Here is a 19,687-nt window from a genome sequence, read left to right as displayed (position 1 = left end):
CAGATTCAATGCAATCCCCATCAAAATACCAATCCAATTCTTCAAAGAGTTAGACAGAACAATTTGCAAATTCATCTGGAATAACAAAAAACCCAGGATACCTAAAGCTATCCTCAACAATAAAAGGACTTCAGGGGGAATCACTATCCCTGAACTCAAGCAGTATTACAGAGCAATAGTGATAAAAACTGCATGGTATTGGTACAGAGACAGACAGATAGACCAATGGAATAGAATTGAAGACCCAGAAATGAACCCACACACATATGGTCACTTGATTTTTGACAAAGGAGCCAAAACCATCCAATGGAAAAAAGATAGCATTTTCAGCAAATGGTGCTGGTTCAACTGGAGGGCAACATGTAGAAGAATGCAGATTGATCCATGCTTATCACCCTGTACAAAGCTTAAGTCCAAGTGGATCAAGGACCTCCACATCATACCAGACACACTCAAACTAATAGAAGAAAAACTAGGGAAGCATCTGCAACACATGGGCACTGGAAAAAATTTCCTAAACAAAACACCAATGGCTTACGCTCTAAGATCAAGAATTGACAAATGGGATCTCATAAAACTGCAAAGCTTCTGTAAGGCAAAGGACACTTTGGTTAGGAGAAAACGGCAACCAACAGATTGGGAAAAGATCTTTACCAATCCTACAACAGGTAGAGGCCTTATATCCAAAATATACAAAGAACTCAAGAAGTTAGACCACAGGGAAACAAATAACCCTATTAAAAAATGGGGTTCAGAGCTAAACAAAGAATTCACAGCTGAGGAATGCCGAATGGCTGAGAAACACCTAAAGAAATGTTCAACATCTTTAGTCATAAGGGAAATGCAAATCAAAACAACCCTGAGATTTCACCTCACACCAGTGAGAATGGCTAAGATCAAAAGCTCAGGTGACAGCAGGTGCTGGCGAGGATGTGGAGAAAGAGGAACACTCCTCCATTGTTGGTGGGATTGCAAACTGGTACAACCATTCTGGAAATCAGTCTGGAGGTTCCTCAGAAAATTGGACATTGCACTACCTGAGGACCCAGGTATACCTCTCCTGGGCATATACCCAAAAGATGCCCCAACATATAAAAAAGACATGTGCTCCACTATGTTCATTGCAGCCTTATTTATAATAGCCAGAAACTGTAAAGAGCCCAGATGCCCTTCAACAGAGGAATGGATACAGAAAATGTGGTACATCTACACAATGGAATATTACTCAGCTAGCAAAAACAACGAGTTTATGAAATTCGTAGGCAAATGGTTGGAACTGGAAAATATCATTCTGAGTGAGCTAACCCAATCACAGAAAGACATACATGGTATGCACTCATTGATAAGTGGCTATTAGCCCAAATGCTTGAATTACCCTAGATCCCTAGAACAAATGAAACTCAAGACGGATGATCAAAATGTGAATGCTTCACTCCTTCTTTAAATGAGGAAAAAGAATACCCTTGGCAGGGAAGGGAGAGGCAAAGATTAAAACAGAGACTGAAGGAACACCCATTCAGAGCCTGCCCCACATGTGACCCATACATATACAGCCACCCAATTAGACAAGATGGATGAAGCAAAGAAGTGCAGACCGACAGGAGCCGGATGTAGATCTCTCCTGAGAGACACAGCCAGAATACAGCAAATACAGTGGCGAATGCCAGCAGCAAACCACTGAACTGAGGATAGGTCCCCCGTTGAAGGAATCAGAGAAAGAACTGGAAGAGCTTGAAGGGGCTCGAGACCCCATATGTACAACAATGTCAAGCAACCAGAGCTTCCAGGGAGTAAGCCACTACCTAAAGACTATACATGGACTGACCCTGGACTCTGACCCCATAGGTAGCAATGAATATCCTAGTAAGAGCACCAGTGGAAGCGGAATCCCTGGGTCCTGCTAAGACTGAACCCCCAGTGAACTAGACTATGGGGGGGAGGGCAGCAATGGGGGGAGGGTTGGGAGGGGAACACCCATAAGGAAGTGGAGGGTTGAGGGGGATGCTGCCTGGAAACTGGGAAAGGGAATAACACTCGAAATGTATATAAGAAATACTCAAGTTAATAAAAAAAAAAAGAAAAAAAAAGAAAAAAAAAAGAGATGAACTACTGCAAAAGAAAAAAATTTGATAGGTGTTTTGGTATACATGTATATAAACACACACACACACACACACACACACACACACACACACACTCAAACATCTTTGTCCATCTATCTAATATTACTTGTAATTTCAGCCCTCATAATTTTGCATTAGATAGCCAGGCAGACAATATGTTTTTCAGTGAAGAAGACTATTTTATATTGTGTTATATGACTCATTTGTTTACTTTTAATTTATTTGTTTTAAGTAACATGTTTAAAATTGTATTATAGTCCAATATTCTAAAAGAAAACTCTGAAGCGAAAAAGAAACTTAATTTCAGCTCTGAACTGACACTATAGTGTATAGTCATTTATATTTTCTCATGAGGGGGACATGCTGCTGCTGAAATCAACTTAACAATGGTTCTTCAAAATGCTGAACAAGAAAAGTAAGGATGAAAAGAGCTTCACTATGACATTTGAAAAAATAGAAAATTTTTAAATGAGAATAAAAGTAAGGGTGGCTATGAAAATGGATGTAATTATTGAAGCAACAGCCTATACATAGTTCAGGGAGCTCGTTCAACCAGTGTATCTAGTATTTCATGATACAGTATAGAGTTAGACATCATCATGTTGTGAGAATTCCCACTATAGAACACAAGACCATGTCTTAGAGACATCACTAAGATTAATAACCGTGTAAGACATATGAGAAGAAGGTTACATAAGCACAACAGGATGATTAACCCAGTATAATAGGGACATTTTGCAATTGAAATTTGGTTTTTTAAAAGATCTTTATAAATTATACTATCCCATGTAATCATCTCAACTCCTGCTCAGATGTGAAGGAAAAAACTTTTAAGAAACAAAGAACTTCTATAACATCGCAGTTGGACAGGGGCTCTATGCCCCACCAGGACCAAGTATGCACCACTCCACCATTTAAAAAGGGAAGAAAACTGTTTGGAAGAGAACTCAGTTCCATTTGTCAGGATGGCATCGTGCCTGCAGCAATTCTGGTATGTCTCATACGGTGTTTCTCTGGCTATCCTAAGACAAAATCCTGCTTCTTAAATACCTGACTGCTTCACTTCTATCACTATGTGGAGCAAGAATTGTTTCTCAAATCATTGGCTTTCCAGTAGGAAGATGAGAGAGGGCTATTCAGAAACCATCTATTGGAAAAGTTGGATTTAATCCCTTAACTATTTTGGAAAATCTGATATAAAGAAATGTTGCCTGATCCTTAATGGATAATATTAGGGTGTTAAGTGTACAACAAAAGATTGAGGCACAAAACCAGCTTGAGGTCATCTGTGTCCATGCCAGCACGTGCACTGTACCTGTGCACACCATTGGTCTGGTTCTCAAGGAACAAATAGTAGTCTGTGGTGTGTGAAGCCTGACAGGTATTTCTCTATCTTCTTCTCAGGACATGCTGTACCTACTGAAAAAGAAAGGGCTCACAACCACGGGTGTCTTTTTAGAACCTCCGAGTATAACTTTGTGCTGAAAGAGCGAACCCCTAAACGGGGAGCCGAGTCTCTCGCTCTGATCTCGGGGTGAGGTGCCCCCAGGAATCACGAGTGGCCGGCCTTGATGTAACAGTACGAGGTAGCTTTATTAGCGGGATCCTGGGTCGATACGTATCTCACACAGGAGACAGAGGAATCGACCCCGAGCCTCCAGACTCGGGGGTTTATATAGGGGAGGTTAGGGGCATTCACGCGGTTACACATGATTGGTCATTTCAAATGGTGCACAGTTACTTTCGGCGCAAAATTACATCAGCAAGGAGTACGTGCTCTCTAGCAGCTCAGCAGGCAGGTAGGGTGGCTCATCTCACTCAGAGGGGTCAAGGAAGGGGAGGGGGTGGCTACAGATGGTCAATGTCCTTGGGGCTGATAGCTGGCCCGGCAAGTCCTATCTCTGGCACGTCTGGCCCTGCACATCCGGACTCTGACAATGAGTAACCTTTTTAAAGCTCTAGTTCTACAGACAATGAGTAACCTTTTTAAAACTCTAGTTCTACAGACAATGAGTAACCTTTATAAAACTCTAGTTCTACAGTGCCAAACAGTAAAGGACAAATTGGATTCAGAAGAGGAGGTGGATATAAACAAGCAATCACTTAATGTAATGGCGTGGATCTTTAAGGTAGGGAATGTCCTTCCATCATTCACCTCAGGATTCCTCTGAGTCTATGAGAGTAGTTGTCTTCTTTTTGCATTCCCTTGAGTGACAGTAGATATGTATGAGAGAAATCTTATATGCTCAAAACATGGATGATGTTTTGTTCAGAAATTGTTTAAGCAGTGTGATTGTTGAACTATCAAAAGTGAACCCTCCCCTCATTTCTAGGAGACCAAATCTCAAAGCAAATGTCCCTATCCTCTGGTGTACAGTTTTTCTGACTGTCTCAACCTATGCTCAGAGCCAACAGTTCAGGAGTTATTATGTATATATATAAACTGGCACTCAGAGTCACAGGATAGTTTGTTCTTTGTACCTTGACTAGCTGTGGTTTTCAGTAATAGTCTCCATCCATTTCAAAGAGAACCTTTTTTGATGGGTAAGTGTATATTATCTGTGAACATTAAGTTAAATATTTATAATAGGGTTCGGAGTTACACTTGTTTAGTGAAATAGGGGCAGGGCATTCTCTAAGAACTATGACCACATGTGCCTCCATGCTTCCAGTACCAGATGTGGCTTTCTGCTCCTGAGAAATCCGATAATAACTTCCTATGGTTCTCTTTATTGTGGGTATCATAATTGTATGTTTCTATCATTTAAAAATAGTATTTGAACTGTAGTATTAATCGCTTATATGTGCTAGTTTGCTCAGCTGTCCACTAGAGGCATGCTGAGCTAAGGAAAGATTTTTCTATAGTCCAAGTAAATCTGAAAATTTACTCTTTGGTCTCTAGCTTAAATAGATGAAACTTACTGGGCCCACATATCATGGAACGTTCTAACTAGGGGAAATTTGGGGAACTGTGAAGAAAGTTGGAACTAAACTGAAATTTACAGGTGAGTGTACTTTGAGTAATTTCCATGTTTAATTTTTTCCACAAAAATATTTTTCCTCTCTTTATAAGGATTTCCTCCAAAACCTCAAGGGAAGTCTAATGACTTCAAAACTATATGATGAGTGGATTGCTGTACCCGAAAAGGTCAATGATAAAGAGAAATTAGCTGCAGTGCAGAGGTAATTGTTGGAAACTGTGAACAACCTCAACAAAATAGAAGTAACATTTGCTTACACACATTAGAAATTATATATCACAGAAACATTTACTAAGAACACTGACAGACAGCAAAAGCTTTCAATTGTTCACAAACATGGAAGACACTTTCAAAAGAGTATGAGTTACAGTGGGAATTACAGTAGCCCAGGCTTATAATCTTACTTTCATATTCCAATTAGATTTGTCTTTTTTCTGAATTGAGTAAATATTTCAAGCAATAATTTGAGTACAAACTCTTTCATTTTATTTACAGTGCATCCTGCATACGATACGATTACTCCGTTCCCTTCCTTTATATTTACAAATTGAGTATACTTGTTTTAAAATAACTGTCTCTGTGTTCAGTCTTTTAGATAAAATGCCACCTGAAAATGCAGCTCTTCTGAGGCAACTTTTTTGTATACTATATGAAATTAAAAGTAACTGTTCTGTTAATGAAATGTCTTCTTACCACCTATCTGTTGGGTTAGCCCCATGTCTCTTATTTGTGCCCAGCTCCTGCAATAATGGAGTGACAAATGATATTGGCAAAAGGGTAATTAGATAAGAATTTTATGCCTAGCATTGATAAGCCTTTACAATGAGACAGGAAAACAGGATTACCCTGAGAATCTTGGTTATTTTGTTGTTGTTGTTGTTGATGATGATGATTGTTTTGGTTTTTGTTTTGTTTCATTTTGTAAAGTAAGTACAGCTTTGGAAGGTGTTCTTCTGGAGGAAAGGAATCATTGGTGCATTTTAAGTAAAATATAAATGGGTATTTGAGCTCAGTGACTCAGTCTTTTGTCTTTATCATTTAGAATATCCTTACACTAACCCATAGAGAACAAATGCTGTGAAATGATACAAAAAAAAATCCTAGGTACTGGGCTCAGCAATCAAGACTTAATTCTGACATATTCAATGTAGAATGTGTGAAATTCTACTTGTTTTCAAGGTGGTTTCCCCAACAAAAAATGGCAATGCAATTTGGATTTTTTTTATCAGATATGATCCTTAAGAATTCCTGATTAATGTGAGTAAAATACCATTGGCCTCAGGATGCTGGTTATGATTGGTTTAGAGAAATTATTGTGTATACTTTTCTATGTTAGCCATCTTTCAAGTACTATAATAAACTACCAAACCTTATGCAGTACAGTGATCAAATGGTTATTTTGACTCTAAATATTTGAGTTTCTGATCCATTATTAATTGACCAATTGTCCTTGGACCTGTAAGGAACATACTGCAAAACAACTCAACTGAGAAACAATAATATTCCTCATATTGTGTAGAAGAATCAAAGCTCAGGAGAAGACAGGGTTCCAAAATACCTGCCATTGAAGATACATAATTATCCCATTTCCTCCCAGTAGATCTTATTTCAAATACCTCCCAATATAATGAATCATAAAATCAAGATGTTACCATTGCATCTGCACTGAGTCATCACTGTATTAAGATTAAGTAATTAACTAAATATGTGAAGAAATGGCACCTACAGTGATATATTGATGCAGCTGTTACCATTGCATTGCACTGAGACACATGAATTTCACTGCTCAGATGGGTTTGCCTGTCTCTTACTTTTTAGACAGCCCATGTGAACTTTCAATAGGATGGTACTCACATTCAGAGGCCATCTTCCCTCCTTAGCTCTGCCTTTCTATAAGCATCCTTATAATCATGCTCACACATATATTATAAAATGTAACCAAAGCTATTTCAGTGTACAGTATGTATCACATACTGGCCATCACAATGTAAAAACTGTAAATCATTCTCTTATGTAACATTGCACTGTGACAATCACACTTGAACATCTGATCTCACAATCTTTTAAATTTCTGACAAAAGCCTGCCCCTATTTCTAACATGTACATTTTTCTCAGAATTTTTAATGGCATATTTTTAGCCTCCAAGACTAAGAAGTAAAATGTGGTTTTGCAACCATGCAAAATGACAGAGACCCTCTGTGTTTGCCCTATTTTTTCATAGATTTCTCTAGTAGAATTTATGATCGAAAATTCTCCAAAAGTTTTTGGAGAGGACTTGGCTGCAGTGTGGCATGGAACATCACTATATCATTCTCCTGGAGGAAAGTCCTCATGTTCCCAGAATAATGCAACAAATATTGGAAACATTAAAGAAACCGAACATGGACTCAGCAACTGCCCCATTGGGAGAACATGCACTACTGGCTATAATACAATGCCGAAAAGTCCAGCTGCTCCTCTTCCCTATGAGGGCCTTATAGGTTGTTCTACTCCCAGAACTTAAAGTTAAATCATTGAGCACTGAAAATATGATTTAAAACAAACAGTAATGAAGGATTTACCATGTGAGGGAAAATTTCACCTGTCCATTATAGATATTATCCTATTGTTAGAATTTGCTTCCAAATTTTAGTACCTCTTTCCACTGGTCCTGAGTTTATGCTAGAGGTTAAACACAGAAATGAGATTAAGGAATTAAGAATATGTAAAGAAATGATACTTACAATGATATATTGATTCTTAACATTTTGTCCATCTTTATTAACTTGAGTATTTCTTATTTACATTTCTTTTTTATTTTATTAACTTGAGTGTTTCTTATTTACATTTCAGATGTTATTCCCTTTCCCGGTTTCCGGGCCAACATCCCCCTAACCCCTCCCACTCCCCTTCTATATGGGTGTTCCCCTCCCCATCCTCCCCCCATTGCCGCCCTTCCCCCAACAATCATGTTCACTGGGGGTTCAGTCTTAGCAGGAACAAGGGCTTCCCCTTACACTGGTGATCTTACTAGGATACTCATTGCTACCTATGAGGTCAGAGTCCAGGGTCAGTCCATGTATAGTCTTTAGGTAGTGGCTTAGTCCCTGGAAGCTCTGGTTGCTTGGCATTGTTGTTCATAAGGGGTCTTGAGCCCCTTCAAGCTCTTCCAGTTCTTTCTCTGATTCCTTCAACGGGGGTCCTATTCTCAGTTCAGTGGTTTGCTGCTGGCATACGCCTCTGTGTTTGCTGTATTCTGGCTGTGTCTCTCAGGAGAGATCTACATCCGGCTCCTGTCAGCCTCCACTTCTTTGCTTCATCCATCTTGTCTAATTGGGTGGCTGTATATGTATGGGCCACATGTGAGGCAGGCTCTGAATGGGTGTTCCTTCTGTGTCTGTTTTAATCTTTGCCTCTCTATTCCCTGCCAAGGGTATTCTTGTTCCCCTTTTAAAGAAGGAGTGAAGCATTCACATTTTGGTCATCCATCTTGAGTTTCATGTGTCCTGTGTATCTAGGGTAATTCAAGCATTTGGGCTAATAGCCACTTATCAATGAGTGCATACCATGTGTGTTTTTCTGTGATTGGGTTACCTCACTCAGGATGATATTTCCCAGTTCCCTCCATTTGCCTATGAATTTCATAAAGTCATTGTTTTTGACAGCTGAGTAATATTCCATTGTGAAGATGTACCACATTTTCTGTATCCATTCCTCTGTTGAAGGGCATCTGGGTTCTTTCCAGCTTCTGGCTACTATAAATAAGGCTGCTATGAACATAGTGGAGCACGTGTCTTTGTTGTATGTTGGAGCATCTTTTTGATATATGCCTAAGAGAGGTATAGCTGGGTCCTTAGGTAGTTCAATGTCCAATTTTCTGAGGAACCTCCAGACTGATTTCCAGAATGGTTGTACCAGTCTGCAATCCCACCAACAATGGAAGAGTGTTCCTCTTTCTCCACATCCTCGCCAGCATTTGCTGTCACCTGAGTTTTTGTTCTTAGCCATTCTTACTAGGGTGAGGTGGAATCTCATAGATTTATATAAGAAAGAAAATAGCAACTCAACAGCAAATTGGATTTTCTCTATGTAACAGCTCTGGCTGTCATGATCAGTGAACCAAACTGAAATCAAATTTACAGCGATCCTCTTGGCTCTGCTTCCTGAGATCTAGAAATAAAGGCATGTGCCACCATCCTAGTTTCTTACGAAAATCTATAAATATAGCATAATAAACCCATATGGTTGACATAGACACTACAATCTCAGATTTGAGCTCACAGATCAGTGGAGAAAGCCAAGGAATATAACCAAAGTGCAGTTAGGCAAATTGTGTTGTGAAGTACAGATACTGCTGGTATTTTACTGTTGTTCAGGGCAGTTGGAAAGTCAAACAATAGGATGAAAAGATTGGTACTATATGACTGTTTGATTCTAATACCTATAAGCATAGCTTTCAAGGCAAACACAATAACTCACTCTTTATACATGAAGAATGGGCCATATAGAACTATATATCGAGTGCCTTATGAAGCAAGATCATTATAAATGTTATAATATTAATTAGTTATTTTCTCTGTGTTTGTGATATTGCATAAGGCATGCAGGTGGTAAAAGGAAAAGGGTATGTATGTAGGGCTAAATGAGGACTAAATGAGTTCAGTAACAGCAATGATTTCCCTTCTTTCTTAGATTCACAAAAACACAAAGGCAATGTATATACTAACCCAAGAGTAACATCTATTAATCCACGACAAGCAAAAACAGAAATGTTTGTTTGGCAAATCTCTTTCGGGTCTTTTAGAAGACAAAAAGTTGCCTACTCCAAAACTTGTGAGTATCATTTTGAGTTTCTACAGCACCTTCATTCTAAGGAATTATTTAATCAAACAGATTAATGTTTAGATAACCTATACATGAAGGTAAGATCATTGTAAAATAGAAATAGTTTGCACTGAAGTTTGAGTCATGTAATTGAAAGAAATCAAAAATACAAAATAAAAAGAAATAGTATTCCCACGTTTTACCCTGATTGCATCAAAGATCCTAACCCACCAGCTTCTTGGAGGAAATGGGTCTAGGGAAGTACACCGCTGATAACCCGACTGTAAAGTCCTCCAGCTTCTTTATGACTCCATATTATTCTGGAGTCGATCCCTTAATAGCATTGCCTCTGAGATTACTCAATCTTTTATAATTAATATCTATAGATTTTTACTTTACTTTATCAATGAATTAGATGTACACATTATTTTTTTGCTATATAGTAACATCTTTTATTATAGTGGACTAGATTTAAATGCTGCCTAATATGGCTTAATCTATTTTAAACTACTTACTAAACTTCTTTGGAAATATATATTTACTGTCCACATCTATTTTAGCACTATAGTTGAGCTAGGAATTTATGCTTTGTGTGAACCAATTTATCCTGTCAGACACATGAGCATTCCTGCCCATTTCTTAGGTATTTTAGAGCAGAGTTTTCTGGTAACCATGTTTTTAATCATGTAATCAATTGAAAATAGAGAAAATGTGGAATAAATCTGTGTATGGTAGTCATTTTTTACAGAATAAAATTATGGAAGAATAATTGACAAATACTTGGGTTCTTAAATGTGACAGCATCTTTAGACATAGTTAAAAATAAGAAGTCACAGAAAGGGTTGGGGATTTAGCTCAGTGGTAGAGGGCTTGCCTAGCAAGTGCAAGGCCCTGGGTTTGGTTCCCAGCTCCGGAAAAAAAGAAAAAAGAAAAAAAAGTCAGAGAAAAGGAAATTAAAGACTTAGAAGTAGGGAAATAATATTTATAAAAATAAAAAACTTAGGATACATAATTAGAGGCCAGGAGAGACAGGAAGTAAAATACTGATTTGATCTCTAGAAGGGAAATATCCCAATATTTACTTAGAATGCCATGCTTGAGAAAGATATTCATAGAAGGAAACAGAAAGTAATAAAGGACCATTCACCAAAATGCTTTGGGGAACAGGAGTCCAAACAAAACTGTGATGTTACAAATTGGGGAAAAATGGATTAGGGAAGAAAATGTATTTGGAAGCTAAAACAGAAAAAAGTTCAATGACTTCTTTATTCCTCTCAGTTATTGCTGTGCACCCAAAACAGTCCTTGCTCAGGATCACAATAAAAGACATATTTGTGCTTCAGATGTGGATCTCTATTAATACAAGCTTATGCTTATCCCACACAGGATGTGTTATCCATAATTGCAGAGAAAGGACCAGAATCAGATCACATATTCAAAATTCTACCTAAAGAATCACACTGGTCCCTGAGGTGTAGGCTTGACAGTGAACAGCACAGTGACTGGAGTGAAGAATACATGCTTATAAAGTCTTATCTGTCTTAAAGGTAAGGAAGGTTTTTACATCACCAACATTAACATCCATCTAGAGATGCATATGTCTTTTCTGTCCTTGAGATTACATGATGATGTCTGTTTCCTGGAGCTATGGACACATGACGTCTTGATAAGAGGCATAACATTTAAAAGTCTGACAACCTCAAAGACTCATCACAAAGACACAGGTGAAGAGCTTCTGTTGGAAGTTAACATCCTCATATATCAGATGGGCTTTAGTTTGGCGTTAAAAAAGTTCCTACTGATTTCACCTCTGACCATACCATGTGAAGTAATAGTGGAACAAGTTACAATAGTGGTAAAAGTGTGTTTCACAAAACACATGTTTCAATAACACTTACCAAAAAATGTCCTTCAGAAATAACAGCACAAAATGGCTAGTCCACCACTGATCAGGAATTGGTGTAAACAGGCAAAGGCTGGGCGGGGTGGGAATGGGGTTCCTGCATCCGGCCAGGGGGACAGCACAGGAGGCAGCGGCTTCATCAGAGCAGATGTCACTCGGCTGCAGGCACTGGTGGAATGGATAGGTAACAGAAAACCACTTCCCTTCCTCCTCAGGGCTTCAGCTCCTTCCTGCCCCCCACCAGCAGCCCTAGTGAACACTGCCAGGCCAAGCAAGGCGGCAGGCTGACCCGGACTCCCAGCTCTGAGGAGATCAGCTACAAAATTTCCTGGATTGTACCGGGCAGGTGAGCCTTTACCTCCCCATGACATACTCCATGAGCCTCCTGATATCGTGTCAGATGATGAGAAAGACCATGGAAAGAAAAAACGAAAATTTAAGAAAAAGGAGAAAAGGACTGAAGGCTAAGCTGCCTTCTAGGAAGACAGCTCTGGAGATGAAGCTGAAAGTCCTTCCAAGATGAAGAGGTCCAAGGGAATCCATGTGTTCAAAAAGCCCAGCTTCTCTAAAAAGAAGGAAAAGGATTTTAAAATCAAAGAAAAGCCCAAAGAAGAAAAGCATAAAGAGGAAAAGCACAAATAGGAAAAGCATAAAGAAAAGAAATGTAAAGACTTGACAGAAGCCAATGTTGTTAAAGAGTGGAAGGAGAAGAAGAAAAAGAAGAAGCCAACTCAGGAGCCAGAGGTGCCTCAGACGGTCGTCCCAAGTCTCAGACCCATTTTCGGCGTTCCTTTGGCTGACGCAGTAGAGAGGACCATGATGTATGACGGCATCCAGCTGCCAGCTGTCTTCCGAGAGTGTGTGGACTACATGGAGCAGCATGGCATGAAGTGTGAAGGCATCTACCCAGTGTCAGGAGTCAAAAGGTAGATGAGCTGAAAGCAGCCTATGACCGAGAGGAGTCTCCAAACTTGGAAGAATATGAACCTAACACTGTAGCCAGCTTGCTGAAGCAGTATTTGCGAGACCTTCCAGAGAATTTGCTTACCAGAGAGCTTATGCCCCGATTTGAAGAGGCTTGTCAGAGGACCACAGAGACGGAGAAAGTGCAGGAGTTCCCTAACTGCCGGAGTATAACCATCTTCTGCTTTCCTGGCTCATTGTGCACATGGACCACATCATTGCGAAGGAGATAGAAACCAAGGTGAACATCCAGAACATCTCTCTAGTGCTGAGCCCAACTGTCCAGATCAGCAATCGGGTCCTGTATGTGCTTTTCACACATGTGCAAGAGCTCTTTAGCACCGTGGTCCTGAAGCAAGTAACAAGACCTCTGCGTTGGTCCAACACGGCCACAATGCCTACACTGCCAGAGACCCAAACAGGCATCAAGGAAGAGATCAGGAGACAGGAGTTCCTTTTGAACTGTTTACATCGAGATCTACAACGCGGGATATAGGATTTATCTAAAGAAGAAAGATTATGGGAAGTACAGAGGATTCTGACTGCCCTCAAGAGAAAGCTGAGGGAAGCTAAAAGACAAGAGTGTGAGACCAAGATTTCCCAGGAGATAGCCAGCCTTTAGAACGAGGATGTTGCCAAAGAAGAAATGGACGAAAATGAGGAGGTCATAAATATCCTCCCTGCCCAGGAGAATGAGATCCTGACTGAGCAGGAGGAGCTCCTGGCCATGGAGCAGTTTCTGCATAGTCAGATCGCCTCGGAGAAAGAAAAGATCCACTGCCTCCGAGCTGAGATTGCGGAGATCCAGTCACCAGCATGGCTGCAGCGAGACAAAGAAGCACTCTTCTGACAGCGAGTGGGAAAGCAAGGATGAGGAGGAGCTGCAGATCATTCTGGAAGACTTAGAGAGGCAGAATGCGAGTTAGAAATAAAGAACAATCAATCACTTGAACCAAGCAGTCGGTGAAGAACGGGAGGCCATCATTGAGCTCTGTGTGCAGCTCCAGTTGCTCCAGATGCAGCGAACCAAGTCTGAGCAACAGCTCCAGGAGGAGGAGGAGGAGCCTGAGAAGTGAGGGGGCACAGGCCCACTGCCCTGTGAAGGTGTCCTTGAGATGATAGCAGCCAAGGAGCAGGTGAAGCCCTCGCCCAGCAAAGACCCGAAGGAGACGCATCTGAACTGCTCCGGCCCTGTGCATCATAGTGTAAGCGAGAGTCCACTGCCTGTCCTGCCCGGCAGCGTTCTGTAAAGGCTCTCAGAGACGCTCACTCTTGCACACATCTGACTCCATGTCAGGCTCAGGTCCTGGGAGGGTGAAGCGGTGGACACTCGGGGGTGGAGGGCTTGCAGGGAACACAGGCATTTCCAGATAGTATCAGCTTATTTGAAAATTAATTGTCTTTGATAAAAATAACTATTTTCACCCTTGAGTGGCTTCTTTTTAAACCAAAAAACTTTTTGCTTTGTTGTTGTTGTTGTTGTTGTTGTTGTTGTTGTTGTTGTTGTTGTTTAAATCACAGTAGAATCAGGATCTCTTTCTTATCAAAGGGTGGGAACCAAACCAGCTCACTTCTGCGCCTGCCTTGTGGACGCTCGTGGTGTCACCAGCCCTGCAGGGTCCCTGGCTACTCTTGCTAGTGCCTTCCACACCTTTTGGTGCAGATTGTTCAGTGGGGAGCTGCCTCATATTCTCTGACTGGCCAAAAAGGCTCTCGCTGGGGTTCCCTGTACCTGCCCTGTGTGTACCACTTTGCTTTTCCAGCTCGGGGTCTGTCAGTGTGAGTCAGGATAACCCAGTTTGGTTGCAGACGGAGGTTATCATGCAGCCTGCCACCAGCCTGGGCAGCGCAGGCCACCCACTCACTGCCAGGGAGCAGCAAGGGCCTCTTCTCAGAGGTGGCCCTGAGGTTGCACAGGACGCTTCTCACACCAGAGTCCTTTTCCACACTGACCTTCCAGGAAAGTCACCTTCCACAGTGACTTCAGCTTGTGCTGGGATACCCACACCTCTGCCAGGAAAAACAATGTAGATGCTCTCATGCACAACTTTCACCTGTCCATGTCATCTCAAGGGGCTGCTTAAGGACTCTGACAGAACTGAGCGGAAGGAAGGAAAGCATAACTGTAATTGACCCCACCTGGTGTTTGCCTCTAACCCAGACAACTGCTCCCAGCGGTCTGGGAGGCCTGACTCTTAGGCAACCGGATTTCACTGTCAGATGAGTGGCCCCCAGGGAGGTCCCCTGTGGCTCTGAAGACGGATCCCACACTCTAAAGTGAGCAACAAACCCACAGGAGGGCTCCAGTCTACTCCTAGTTAGTATTTATTTCAGCACCTGTTTTGTGCGATTTTTCATTAGCCTCTACCTATTGCACTGTGGTGACTTGTTGGCCATTATTTGATTTTTGTATGAAAAAAAAGCTTTGTTATAGAAATCAGCATACTATTTTTTTTAAATCTGGAGAGAAGATGTTATGGAGACTGGAAACGTGGTCAGGTGTCAAATGAAAATGTATAAGTGCATTGCTGCACCTGTCAGATGTGCGACACTCATTCTATATTTGCTGGCAATATCGAAGAATTCTTTTTGTTTGTGTAAACTCTAATCAAGGTATCATGGGTTTTTAAAATTTCATTACAAATGTCTCAGTGTTGGTTAACTAATTTTTGCCAGGACCATTATTGATTAAGGAAATAAATTCAGCAGCCATTTGAGGAAAAAAAAAACAGAATTGGTGTTCGATGTTGGATATTGCCCTCCCTACATGGAATTGTTTTCATTCCCAATCAAAAAACTAACCAGCAATTTCACTTTATCTGAATATTCACACTGGTCCCTGAGGGGTAAGATAGACACCGAACGATATATTAATTGGAATGAAGAACGGGTGCTTGTTATACCATCTCTCTTTCCTGGAACCACGGACTCATGATCCCTTGATAAGATGCATGGCAGGTAAAAGTCTGACAAAGATTAGAATGTCACAAGATTTATCCCAAAGACACAGGTGAACAGCTTCTGTTGGAAGGTAAAATAATCATATAACAGATCGGCTTTAGTTTGGCATTACATATATTCCCACTGATTCACCTCGGGCTGTATATTGTAAAGTAATAGCAGGACAAGTAGTAATAGTGATAAAAGTGTGTTTTACAAAATTCATGTCTTAAATAATACTTACCAAAAATTATCCCTCACAAATAACAGTTCAAAATGGCTAGTTCACCACTGACCCACGATAGGCTGTCAATGTTTGATATTGCCCTCTGCCCAGTAGATAAACAAAATTGTTTTCCTTGTCAATCAAAAAACAATCCAGCACTTTCACTTTTGCCGGATATTGACATTCTAATTCCATGTCAAGTAGTCAAGAATTAACCTAAGCTACATTTAACCTGTCTAGCACTCTTAATTTGTCAGGGAGCTGCAGTGACTTTACAGCAAATATCCTTGTTTTATTTCTGTTTGGGCCTTGATCTGAATTCACCTCTCAGAAGACTGTGGACCTATGGCCCAAACATCAAGAGAAAACATAATGTTCTGCGATTAACTATGTTTAGTAACTTTGGGCAAAGGTACCCAATGATTCCTCCTTGGCTCTTGAGCTTGCCAAGTGTGTCTGGTTAAAATTGCCAGAAACTTAGGATCACATCATGGGGAGAAAGTTAAGATCAGTGACTGAAGGTAGCCATGTGCATTCAAAGAAATTTACAGGTGCAAGAGCACCTGGGATTCTTCCAATTTTATGACTTGCTACCCTTAGTACAGCACGAAAGTTATTTGTGGTATTTTATGAACAAAGACAGTTTCTGTTCTTTAAACAAACTGATGCTTACAACTTAATTTATATTGTTGAATATTTACCAATTTTAAGAAAAAGAGATGAAACTGAGATGTTCTCACTTGGAAAACATATAAGAAACTTCATCACTATTCCAGGTAGTCTGTAAGTAGAGGTCTACATGTATATTACAGCTTTACTCTGTGTGTACTCTACACATTCACCAAATTATACAATTAGGATCAGGTAATTTCTGGTGCTGCCATTTTTTGACAGTTGCCTATTTCCAAGAAGAGGACTATGGTCTTTGTTTCTTTGTTTTGTTCATTTATTTTATTAGTTATAATCATTATTATTATTATTTTACATTTATTTATTTGTTAATTTTATGTCTCCTATGCTGACAACCTCCCCCCCCCATTCTCTCCTCACAAAGTCTTTTTCCTTCTCTGAGCCAGTTACAGGCCCCTGGTTTATCCTACTACCTTGGCACCTCAACTCTCTTCAGGGTTAGACCATCTTCTCCCCTAAGGCCAGTTGAGGAGGAGTTTCAAGTCAAGAGCTTGCAGATAGCCCTGCTCCACATGTTGGGGGACACACGTGGAGACTAAGCTTTACGTTTGCTATAAATGTACAGTAAGGTCATGGTACAGCTTCTGTAGGCTTTTTAGATGGTAATTCAGCCTTTGGTAGCCCCTAGTGGTCCTGAGTAGTTGATTCTGTAGCTCTTCCTATGGAGTTCCTATCTCCTTTAGGGTGTGGAATCCTTCCCCCATTTCTTCCTTACAAGTCCCTGATTGATCCATAAAATCCAATGATTGGCTATGGCTCTTCATATCCTATTCCAGTCAGCTGCTGGATGGAGCCTCTCAGAGGGCACTTATGATAGGCTCCTGTCTGGATATTCCATGTAGGAGCTGGTTTCCTTTAGGCAGAGAGAGCTTTGAGCTGGGAAGTGGAGTGGAGATCTATGATTGCAAGGAGTGGTATAGTCTAGAAGCCAGGAGAGGCAATTTGAACAGACAGTAGGTTTACTTCATTGCTATAGCAACTAGGACTCTGCTTCATTGATTCTAGTCTTAGGGAAGAAAAAAATAAGATCCTGCATATATGGGTTCCATTTTTGAGCCAAGATTCTGGAGCCATGGCAGTTTGGGAATCTTTTAGGGAAGTACGATCTCAACCAATGATTCTCAGCCTCCCTAATCCTGTAACACTAATATATTTTCTCATGGCTTTGTGACTCATAACCATTACTTCATTTTGCTTCTCTTCATAATTCAAATTTTGCTCCTGATGTGATTATAAAGAAAAATGGATGGAATGTCTGATATGGAAAATATATGTGACCCCGTTATGATTATGACCCACAAATGGAGAATCACTGGTCTAAACTGCTAATTTTAAACAAAAATGTTTTTCAAGTACTTTCTACAATGTACATTGACCATTACTATTTTTGTTTTATTTTCAATAAAAAAAGGATTTTATTATTACCATCGATGGAAGCTTACTAACTTTGGATTTTTATGAAAATTGGCTTAGCATCCCAAATGAAGGAACTCTGGCTGGAAAAATTAATGCCATTCAAAGGTAATGATACAGTAAACACTTGGGGAACTGCACCAATATAGAAGCAATGCTTTCGTAAGGTACATAAGCTTGTGTATACAGGATTATAAGCTGGAATGATGTTCTATGCCAAGAGGTTTCCTTAGGTCAGACATGTATTGTCACTTTTTAAACATTCCCATTTCTCAAGCTAGCGTGTTGAACCATGTCTGTAATCTTACCTTGGAGCCTTCTCCTTTATAAATGTCATGATTTAGAAGACAGTCTATGTAACACCTCGTGTTCAGGTCAGTTTAGAGTATTGGTTTAGTTCCTGTGTGAGACAAATTAAAAGAAGTGTGTATAATACCTGTGGGTTACTTGCATCCTAGAATTGTTACCATGGTATTGTGAATATTTCACATGGTCAATATATGTCATTGATTAGAACAGGAATCTCTTACTGAATTCTTCTTTCTCAACTATAACTACCTAGAGAAGTCTAGATCAGGTATAGCTTTGACTTTTTTGAATAATTTTTCTGTGTGATACATAGAATGATTTCATACTTAACCAGAGCTTTGATCTCCTATTGCAACCCAGGAGCCCTGCATCTCTGTCTTGCTGTAGCGAAGCTTTTATAATTGCATTTTGTAGGGTCACTAGTGTGCTTTCTGCTCCTTATGTTCTAGAGTGTCACAAGAGTGTTACATGGATTCATACTACATTAGATATTAAATGTGTCTCCACTCCATGATGGATGGAAAGATAGTTTGCTGTTTAATAACACTGGATGTTTTCATACACAGAACACACATGGTCTTCAAAAATCTTCATTCATTCTAATACCAGGGCATTGAGTAGAGTCATGAGTGTGATTTTGCTCCTTATGTTCTAGATTGTTATAAGGGTGTGTCGTCGATTCATAATACATTAGATATTAAATGTGTCCCCATGGTGGCAAGAAAGATGGTTTGCTGTTTGATAACACTGGATGTTTTCACACACAGAACATACATGGTTTGCAACAATATTCACTCATTCTATTACCAGGGATCCTGACATGTTCTTCTGGCTTCCGTAGGTAGCAGTCATACATCTAGTACACTGAAATTCCTAAATAATTTGAAAAATGTTTTTTCCATGATTCTGTACAGAAAAGTGATTTTCAGAAAATATTTTATGTAATACTCTAGCTATATATTCTTACTTCTTTTGAATTCTGATTATACTATGAGTTGGTCTACAAAACATTTACCCTATTTGTTCTTTGTAGTTAGATTTCTAACTTACATTATTTTCAAGATGGTCTAACCTAAAATTCTCCTTTTTCTTTGTTTAGCCTTTTGCAACAGATCCCAGAACCAAACTTTATACTATTAAAACATCTCATATGTGTATTAGTAATAATAAAAGATTCTTCCATGAATAATTTAGACAGTTACAGGTTGTCTCTGCGCATAGCTCCACATGTATTGTGGGGTCAGACTTCGAGAGATTCATTATGTGGGAGTGACATCTTAAGAAAGGTAAGGGGATCTGAAATTTGCCTTTGGGAACAAAAGTCTAATTTTTATT

At 39.9% G+C, this 19,687-nt stretch overlaps 1 pseudogene; it reads left to right on the top strand.

Moving 5' to 3' along the window:
• The first annotated feature begins 3,000 nt into the window (after positions 1-3,000).
• LOC134482431 (ralA-binding protein 1-like) lies at positions 3,001-19,485 on the top strand (annotated as a pseudogene).
• The last annotated feature ends 202 nt before the right edge of the window (positions 19,486-19,687 follow it).

Source organism: Rattus norvegicus, chromosome 16 (assembly GCF_036323735.1).
Source record: "Rattus norvegicus strain BN/NHsdMcwi chromosome 16, GRCr8, whole genome shotgun sequence".
NCBI lineage: Eukaryota > Metazoa > Chordata > Mammalia > Rodentia > Muridae > Rattus > Rattus norvegicus.
This window is presented reverse-complemented; position numbering and strand designations above follow the sequence as displayed.